The sequence below is a fragment of the Lactuca virosa genome, chromosome 2 (assembly GCF_052849685.1).
Source record: "Lactuca virosa cultivar CGN04683 chromosome 2, Lactuca_virosa_CGN04683_v6, whole genome shotgun sequence".
Classification (NCBI taxonomy): domain Eukaryota; kingdom Viridiplantae; phylum Streptophyta; class Magnoliopsida; order Asterales; family Asteraceae; genus Lactuca; species Lactuca virosa.
The window spans coordinates 294299545-294310604 of NC_136427.1; positions in this window are offsets into that span (position 1 = coordinate 294299545).

Here is an 11060-nt window from a genome sequence, read left to right on the forward strand (position 1 = left end):
TTGGAGAAACTTTTATATTTCTGCCTAATTTGATTCTTCTCATTCGTCCTGCCATACATTGAAACTTTTCCAATGTTTCAGAATTATACTTAAACTTGTAAGCACAACCATATATACTAAACTTTAGTAAATCATGACGGATAGCCTTATCGTTCTTTGTGGTGGACCTGATCAGCGCACAACCAAGTGTAGCCGATCTCCTAGTCCTTCACTTGACTCACATATTGTGACATCCCCATTTTTACGGTCGGAAAAGACCAATTTCGTTTATGCTTTTTAATAAAAATCAGAGTAACTTCTGAAGAAAAGAGTTGCGAAATTTGTTCCCAAAACAAAATATGATAAAAATTTATCAAGGCATTTCTTAAAGAAATGTGTTTTCATTACATTACAAAAACCCGAGATGTCAATCATCGATACTGATCATAAGCATAAACCAAAAACATCATAGGCCACAAAACACAATCTGGCCTCAAAACAACATAGGCCTTACAATATTCCATTTATTATCTACTGGCCTAAAATCCACAATCTCTCGTCAAGTCATCCAACTATGCTTTTGCCACTACCTGTAATAAAAGAAACTGAGTGGGTCAGGCTGGGGAGCCTGGTGAGCATATAGGGTTTTCAACCCACAATAAATAAGTTTATTATTTTCAACAATCATTAAACCCGATTACCCATTCCCGTTATCCTCACCTTACGTCCCTAAAGCATCTCTCATAAGGGACCTATCCTAAGGAATTTCACCGGGATGGACACTACTGCTAAGGGGATTCCTCAGCCATATATGTCCGTAAGGAAACCATGGGGGGGATGGAGTACACCGGTGAACACTTCGTTCACAAACACCTACAGGTTGCGAGCCTGCTAGCGTTCCACTGGACTTCCTAGAAAAGTCCGTGGTCGTCATCCATACTCCGCTAGATGACTGGAACAACGTCAACATTGAGGCCTCTCATCATTTTATTTCACCACATACCAACTATTTTATCTATCCATGTTCTACCCAACATATTTGTAGATATAAAATACATACATGGTCCAGATCTGTAAAACAAAGCTTACATCTTTTATCCAGCATAACTTTCAAAGCATAAAATACATATACGGTCTAGATCTGTAGAAAAAGTCCAGATCTGAAGGAAAGAAGTTCAGATCTTTCATCCAACATAGATCTCAAAGTATACAGTTTAGATCTGAAGAAAAAGTTTAGATCCGAGATGAGGAAGTGTAGATCTGAAGGAAAAAGTTTCAGATCTGAAAGAAAGAAGTATAGATCTTTCATCCAACAAACATCTCAGGTAAACAGATAGCATATATATACACATAGCACATAATTTATATAAAATACTTCATATCTATGTGTAAGATGAAAGTGACTATACACTCACTTGATACAGAGTGATTCAGACAACACATCGCTTCTTAAAATAATCTTCTTTGACGAAACCGGGAAGTTTCCTTGAAAACCGGGCTCCGCGCGGGCAGAGTTTCAAACCAAAAAACTCTTTTTCTCGGAGCCTTCGGGCTCTCCGGAGCTTCCTTCGGGGGCTAGGGGTTTTCCTAGGCTTTAGGTAGGTTTAGGGAGGCTAGAGAGAGAAAGTAGTGAGAGAGAGAGAGAAGAGATTTTGGTGTGAAAAGAATGGCAGCCCTCAGCCTCTATTTATAGCTGTGAGACTTCGGATTACGCTGTGCGTAGTCTCGAATAAGGACGACACGTGGCGAGGCTTCGGTGGGGAGACGTGGCTATCTTCTGGTCCGCACACTTCCGAGAACGCGAGGCGTAGAACCTCGTACGCAGGGCGTACTTCGGTACGCTTAGCGTCCGAAGGTACGCTGGGCGTACCCTCCTCGCACAGTCTCGCAATTTCATACTTCGACTTCAAAAATTCATATATTTCATGTACGAGCTCCGTTTTCAACGTTATTTATATCCACGCGTAGGCGGGACCGTACTCTACGACTTTCATTTAGACTTTGTCGGTCAATTCTCGACCGATTTTAAATTTATATTCTTTAACAGACCGGGGCAAGATTAGTCCATTAAAAACCCATAACTTCTTCATCCAACGTCCATTTTCGTCTGTATTTTTATCGTTGAGATCCTATTGACGAGATTTTCGATTCTCGTGTAGGTTGTGTCAGCCAACAGTCGACCGATCTACTATTCGAACTTCGGACTGTGCATTGCCGATCCGAAACTTAGAAAAATCACAACTCCCTCATACGAAGTCAGATTTAGGCGTTCTTTTTATGCACGCTCTCGGTTTAACGAACACTATGGATTTTGTGTAGATCACCAAGGCTAAAAAGTCCTCTATCGTAAATTCACTATTTACGTCACGCAGTGTCGTGTCGGTTCTGTCGCAAAACTTTGACGGGCCATAACTTCTTCGTTATAACTCGGATTTCGGCGTTCTTTATACCTCCAGAATCCTTTTCACGACCACTACAACTTTCTTCATAGATATCGTGTTTATATAACATTTTATTTTTAACACTTATTTTTATCCTTTATTTATTATATTATTATAAACAAGTAATAAGCACACAAAAGCACATAATTCACATAATATTCAAGTAATTCATCTTTATTACTTTAAAATGAGTTAAAATGGTTGACCTAGACTATTACATCATCATTAGTGCTAAACCCAGAAACACGGGCGTTACACATATACATGTGAACAAGGAATTAGTCTTAATTTCCCAAAGATGAAAATTCTCATTCATCATACAATACAAGTTGCATGACTCCAAGTTTCTATCCAACTGAAACTTAGGTGATGAGAATATTTCCTTATTTGGTAAATTATGACACTACCACAAACGAAAGAATCAAATCCATTTTCCAATATTGCTATCAATGGAATCATATAAACAACAATTTTCACAAATCCCATTATAAGGATACTTAAAATAAATAAAATAAAAAATTTTCCTTTTATTTTTAAAATTGCGGAAATACTTATCCTTACAATGTAAATACATATGAAAACTATGTTGTTATCTATTCCTAAGCAATCTATCATAACTCTTAAGCAGCAGCTCAAAATTCTGATATTCGAATCATGCGATCGAAATCCATCTTCGCGATCAGATTCAGCATACTCTTCTTCTAAGCTTCCTCTCCTTTTTTCGATTCTACAAAACATCAAAATGCGACCTAGTCACATCATGTAATAAGAATCTCCAAATAGGAACTTAATAGAGTTAGATAGTGGACTTTACCTGAAGCATAGTCAAATTTATTGACTTTTACCATCCTAGTGAACTTTCAGGTAAATAGGGCAGCTTCGCAACCAATGCCCCTTCCTTTTGGCAATAGAAACATATGGACTCTTTAGTAATGGTACATGAGACTATCTCAGACTTAGCCTTTCTCTTTACCATTTGGTCAACTTGGTTGACTATGGCCAATCCCTTTCCATTAGGAAGAGAAGACTTTTCTGGACTTCCAATGTTTCCATTGTCAATGTCCATGAAAGTTTGGGAAGTAGATCTTCCAATCAAATTTGCTTTACCAGTGCTCCAAATCATTTCTGATTCAGCAGCAAGAAGCAAATAGGTAAGATCATTAAGGGTCATGTCGTGGTCTGTCACATAGTAGTCCTTTAAAGAACCCGCTATATGACTTAGAAAGTGAATGAAGAACCCAGTCAACAACCAACTTCCTTGAGACTTCGACACCCAACTCTCCCAACTTGTCAATATGTTACTTCATCTCCAAGATGTGAGCAAATATGGACATTGCTTGCCAATAGGGATTGAGTGACCTTGGACTTTTCAAGAACTTGTGGGTTAGGGAGAATAATTGGAGGAGGTGGAGGAAGTGAAGTATGATTTCCAGTCCCATTAATGCACGACAAAAGGATTAATCTTTCACATTGATCGCCATTTGGGATACCATCTTCGTTAGGAAAGCTTTATCCAAAAGGATAAGGAAGACCATAGTTGTCATAACTAGACATCTATGAGGGAGAAATTCAAGTATAGTTGATTTAAGTCCTTAATATAACACCCAATATGAAATATTAAGGCTAGGACCCAACACAATATTTTATAACTTGGAAGAGGGATGCTGTAATCCAAGCTACTAAATATTTGAAGGTAGGTAAATGACGATTTACCAATTTCACCATGAAAAACGAAATTTAACATTAGGTTTTAAATGAATTGAAACTCCTAGATCTTTTGAGATTCATTGAACTATTTAGTGGTATGTTTAAATCTCGATTGTGCCCTTCAAGTTTGTGACTGGGATGTCGAGGATCACAAACAAGGAGTGAATAACCATGCAAATTAACTTGGTACACTTAATGTTACAACCACCTAATCAATGTGTCGGTTAACCACACACGCTCCATTGATCTATGATTAACATCAAGCTACCCTTTGCCACACATTGTCAGTCCCAGAATAGTGTGCCGGTTAACCACACACGCTCCACTAACGACTTAACAAGGTGCAAAGTGTAATTTCATGGGTTAGCACCAAATTCATATTTTCGTAAAGTAATTAAGATTGGGAATTTAATAAAGTTTAGTTACTTTATATTTATCATTATACTTTTAATGAAGGGAGAATTAATGTCATGTCCTACCCGTTCGGCTAACGACCCTCCACCAGTCAAGGAAGCGGTGTGTGAGAGTGGACACCCATTAAACTGCCATTTTATAGGCAGTAACCTTATACCCCCATTATAGACCGACTTCGTGAATGAGATATACTAACGGTAAGACTGACTTATTCTTATACATATATATAAGTATTAACTTTTAATATTATAATAGTATAAGGGTGTATTTTAAATATTTAAAATACTTGATGGTTTAATCTATTAATTAAACTATACTCTTAATTTAATTAAACTAAACCATGTCATTATGGAATTATTAATCTCCTTTAATTAAACACTTTAATTAATTTAATAAAGTTCATAAGGTTTGAATTTCAACTTTTAAAATTCTAGGGTTTGGAATTAAAGTATTCATAAGAAAAAATTTACAAATTCCAAAACTTGAGGGCAAGTTTTAAAACTTTTCAAAACTCTTGGATTTTCATAACTTATGATTTTAATATGGTTTTTATGGAAGACTTTTCAAGTTCCATAACTTGAGGACAAGTTATGGAAGACATAAAACTATTTTATGATGACATTAAAATAAGACCTTTCATTTTTTTTCATAACCTATGAATCTTAATGAACTTTTAAAAGAAAAACTCTTCATTTTCCATAACTTGAGGACAAGTTATAGAGTTCATAAAACCATTAAAATCAAATATTCCAATTAACACAATAATCAAATAAAATTTTCCATGATCTAGATTAAACTCGTAATAACAAGATAATTCATATCAACTATTTACAAGAAATTAGTCTATTACATAAACTAATAAAATCTTGAAACTATGACAATTATCTTTTATTTGGATGAGGATAATTATTTTCACAACATAAAATCAAATTTTTATCAAGAAAACATTTTATAGTAATTATCCAAATCCAAATTAAGCCAAGAAATCCAAAAATCTGCCAGACCCGTCACCACCTCGTGGTAATTTTTACCACCTCGTGGTGATCACGTAGAGTCCAAAAAAAAAACGATTTTTTTAGCTTTGAAAAATAACCAAACATCAAATATAATAGAAAACAACTGATGACTTTGATACCACTCTTGGGTTTTGTATACTACAACATCCTATGGTGCACATACAACCCTAAAAGCTTTGGATCTGTGTTTTCTCTAATTATACATGCATATGGTTTCCAAAGCTTTAAGCCTATAACTAGCATACAAATAACATATGTATAACAAGACAAGTTTTAGACATACCTCTTGATGTTGTTGATGTTGCTAGAAAGACTTTGGCCTTTAAGAACTTAGCACCAATAGTGTGGATGCCTCAAATGGAATCATAACACACCATGGACAAAGGTGGTTCTTGAGAGAGAATCTTCATGCACCAAAAACACCTCCATGAACTCCAAGAACTTGTGTAGGCATTTTTTTAGCTATAGAGCACATATTTATATGTAGGATTCCAAGGGTCATGGGTATAACCCAAATCCATACCCATGGGTTTTATGATCCATGGTTCATGTGGCCCAACTCTTTATGTATCCATACATAAACTTGGTCCAACATGGATCATAAGCCCAACACATATAAATATAACTAATTACCATAATTAGTCCCCATGGATTTAATTAGTCTATTTTGATCACTAAACTAATTCTTGATCAATACTAATTGAATCATATGATTTGATATTAAGATATTATAACTTATAATATATTAGTAAATCATAAATAATCTCTTCTCTCAAAAGTCCATCCTAACAAATTGTCTTGATGATATGCAACCCAAATGGACCATGCTACTCTCGGGCTAAGTACATACCAATTATAGTTATGAGCTTAGACACCTAATCCAACAGTTCTGCAGTATGTTACAGATGAGGAGATGAAGAAGACGAAATATCAAGATATGCTGAGGGATGACATTAGGGAGTTTGTGAGCATATCCAACTGCAGGACCTTGGAGGATATGATCGCTAGAGCCCAATAATAGGATATTGATTTAGAGCTTCTAAGGAAGCGAAAGCCAGTTCAAACATAGACAGAGGAGGGCTCAACGAAGAAGCCTAAGAATTGTGATTCACGATCGAGAGGCTAACAAGGCCTGAGCCGTTGCGGCAAGTGTGCGAAACTGCACGAGGGAGTGTGCCGAGTGGGTGGTTCGAGCTGCTATAAGTACGACAAGACTGGTCAAATTAGCAGGGATTGTACCCATGTATCAAGTCTGATTTGTTTCCATTGTAATAAGACGAGCCATAAGATGGCTGATTGTTTGAGGTTGACGGGAGGAGCGGTTGCAACACCCATTCTAGCCATATTGAGCATCACTGATGGCTGCCAGGGCAAGGTGGAGAAGATACATATTGGTAACCACATCAGGTGCTGCACATGCCTCCTCATATGATAGCTGAAACGCTCTTTACTACACGGGCCTCCTCATCTGATAGCCGAAACGCTATTTACTGCTTTCTTGTTTATGTTGGGTTTTAGTATACTACAACATCCTATGGTGCACATACAACCCTAAATACCTTGGATCTATGTTTTCTCTATTATACATGCAAATATGAAGTTTCCAAGATATCACCCTATACTAGCATACAAATATCATATACTTGGGTAATAAAATAGATAGAATACATACCTTTTTTTATGTAACTTGTCTTCATGAAGCTTGAGTGCCTAGTGCCCCAAGTGTGACACCTCAAATGGTTCACACAACACCATGAACACTTGGAATAACCTTGAGAATAAGGATACTTTGGTTCTCTCTAGTGAAATCGGCCTTGCCCTTTTGTGTACACACACTAGTGCCAATTTCACCAACCAAGGACATCTTTATATAGTGTCGAGATTAGGGTTAAACCCTAATACCCATGACCTTTCATTTCATATGATCCATGGGTTAAACACTCCATGGACTATCCATGAAAGCTTAGCCCAACCTAAATGAACTTGGCCCATCACACACATATATCTTAGAGTCCATATTTAATTAGTTCATTTTGATCACTTAATTAATTATAAATTAATTCTTGATCAATACTAATTAAATAATATGATTATATATTAATATATTAGAACTTATAATATATTAATATAAATCACTAATATCCTTTTTCCTCATCTTGTCTATCCAATTGTCCCGATGCCATGCAACCCAAATGGACCATGCCGGGTCGGGTCAAGTCTTACCAATTATAGTTATGGACTTAGACATTAATCCAACAGTCTCCCACTTGGATAAGTCTAAAACTATTATTGAGTATAACTTCAAACCCCGACTAGCAATCGTAGCTCTCAAAAGCTTCTGTCGAACTCTGACCTTGCCGATGAACTCTGACCTTTGTCAATGACTTGTCCATTAGATAAGGGATCATATATTCCTCCACTCTAGATATCATATGGACTGAGACATGGATTATAAATCATTCTCTCTGTCCATTTGTTGTTTCCCGATTTTCGATTTATGATGACTGACTGATTGAACAAATCAAATCAGTCCTGGCTTGGCCAAGCACTCACATGTGTCATCGCTAAATCATCGAGGGGCCCACAGATATCGCTTTTATCCCGAAGGTAAAAGGAATGGATAAACTTCGACTCATATGGCTTGTTCTACTACTTGTTGAATCATACACAAAGGCACGTTTTTTAACATCGAGTTACCAAATGCGTTTTCGTGCAATCAATGTATAACCAACTCATAGTAACAACTCATATCTCTAGGTTTGAAGAATATAAGATATTATCGTCTCATGATCACTCGTGATAAAATCCATGAAGTGATTCAAATGAGCGCGGGTTGAATCCAATACTCAGAACTTATGAGCACTCATGAGTGTTGTAGCACCACTTTGTCCACCAACTTGGACCTCTACAAACCAACCCATGACAGTCTTGATTCATATCTACTTCCAACATATGACCGACTGTGGATGGTTTGAATAACTTAATCATTCAGGAAGAGCGACTTAGTTATTCTGGAAGTCAAAACATGCAAAGTGAAACACAAGAATAAATGAATCAAATATGGTATCAAACCCTATGAATATAAATAAACACTTTTATTTATCACCATACTGATTACTCATTATTCATTGTTTCGGTTTTATCAACTTTATAATTGAATTAAAAACACTAGTTGTCCCATGCTCCAAGCATGTACACTATGTTTTTCTTAAACAATAGCTTTGCCATACACCAAGTATACACTCTATGTTTGTCTATGATCCTTACTTTGTGAAATAAACCAATTGAACATAATTTCAATGATTCTAATTTCACACTCCCAAATCCTTATCGAAAAATGTGAGAATTTCAAATTCCTATCATTTATCGAAATCTGTTTAGATTTTAAACTTATATGCACTGACCCTCCTGTAATGAATATGTACAAAGTCACAAAAACTTGTCAACAGTCATTATAAGGTATTCCAATGGAGATCAACTCCATGGAAACTAAGTCTCATATTCAAAGTACATTGCTTTGGACATGCTTCTTGCATTAAGTTTTCTAATCTTACACAGATAACTTCCACCTATGGAGACAACTCCATATTCTCATTTTGACTATCACTTCTGAACAAGAGATGCCTCTTTTCAGAATATGTCAATATGGTCCTTCCAAAATTAGCACTATACTTCCAACTGTCCATGAGCAACCAATCTTTGGTAAACCTCAGATTGTCCTCGACAATTGCTTAATCATTTTAGTCATATCCAATTCTAGACCTTTTCCCTTCTTAATGCCTTTGGGCATTTGGAAAAATTTAGAATTGACAAATATTATAGCACATGCAATCGATCCTGTACCCAAAGCAAATGGTACACGATTCATGATGTCTCACATAAAGACATGATTCTAGACCAGTCTTTTGCTACAATATTTTTATTTGCCATGTTTTCAAAATTTGACTATGAAGAGGGATGTCGTAATCATAATCGAATTTTGAGAACGCAATATATAGAATTTCCTTAAGTTGAACCAATCCAACATGAAATTCATATATATATTCTTGACTAAAGATGATTAAGGTCTCAATCTAAGCCTTTAGAACTGAAATGAAGTATATCCTCTCCCTTAATTATAGCAAAACAACTTTTTCAATCCCTGCAGCCTCACGAATTGAAACTTTTGTTTTCTATAATTAACATTGCTAACTTGCAACACTAACAATAATTATCATGCTCCCACTAACATGATGATTATTAACATAACACTTATGCTCCCACTAGCTTTGACATGTACTCAGAAATCAGCTGGACTTCTAGAAATCAATACTTTATTGACTTTCTTACCAAAGTTCAGATTTCTGATACGAGATGCTTTGATAAAACTTTATCAAAATCATACACCTTTCCTTAGATAGCATGCATGTGTGTCTAAACAATTTCAGAACTATGAAAAGGGATGCCGTAATCATAGTCTCAATTGTTTAGACCTTTTGCCATCTGCTTCAAATCTACTTGGTGGAAGTGTTTCCTCACCATCATTTTCATGAATCGGAGAGAAACCTTATGACCCTTAGATTTTATGGTGTATGTGTTCTTATCCATGTGAATCGTCAAAACCACAGTCACAAGACAAGGATAATGACAAATCCAAACTCATATGGACTGAACTTATGCAATCTTAACTTCTTGCCACCTAGCAGTACAGGGCCTGCCATTGCTTCCAAGTTGTTATGCAACCAATTTAGAACTTTCAGAACTCCTATGCAAAGCCAACTTTAACTGGAATGGGCACAGAATATGTCAACACGATAGGTTATAAACCTCAAGTCGTGTGCTAAGGAAGAACCTCAGGTTTTATTCTTGATTAGTTCTTGAAATTCTTTTTAGGATCTTTAAGACTCCCACTATCCTCTTGACATATAAGACTATCTTGCCAAATATTCAAGAGATAGTGCGGATTCTTTATCAAGACAAACACTTCACACAATTGGCCTTAGTTGGTCTTTGTTTTATCCAAAACATCACAACTTACCAATTTCAAATGTACAAGAGTAGGACACTTTTACTCTTACATTTGACAAGTGTTTTAAACCTTTCTTTAAGATATGTCACTCAACTTACAGTCTTGGAGTATAACTCTAAGACTTGTTTTGAAACGAAGTATGACTCATCTTCTTGATTTAACCATTTCAACAATTCATGACTCCCCTTCTTAGTCATAAGAATGCACTAAGATGTCCTTAGAAGACCAATTGTGATGTGGTTCTTTAATCATTAAGATGATCACAAAATATTATACTAAAGTACTCTCCCATCTTTTCATATTTGAGAAACTTTAATCTTTCTGCCTAATTTGATTCTTCTCATTCGTTCTGTCATACACCAAGACTTTTCCAATGCTTCAGAATTATACTTAAACTTATAAGTATAACCATATTTACTAAACTTTAGTAAATCATGACGAATAGTCTTAACGAGCTTTGTGGTGGACATGACCAGTGCACAAGAATGTGTACTC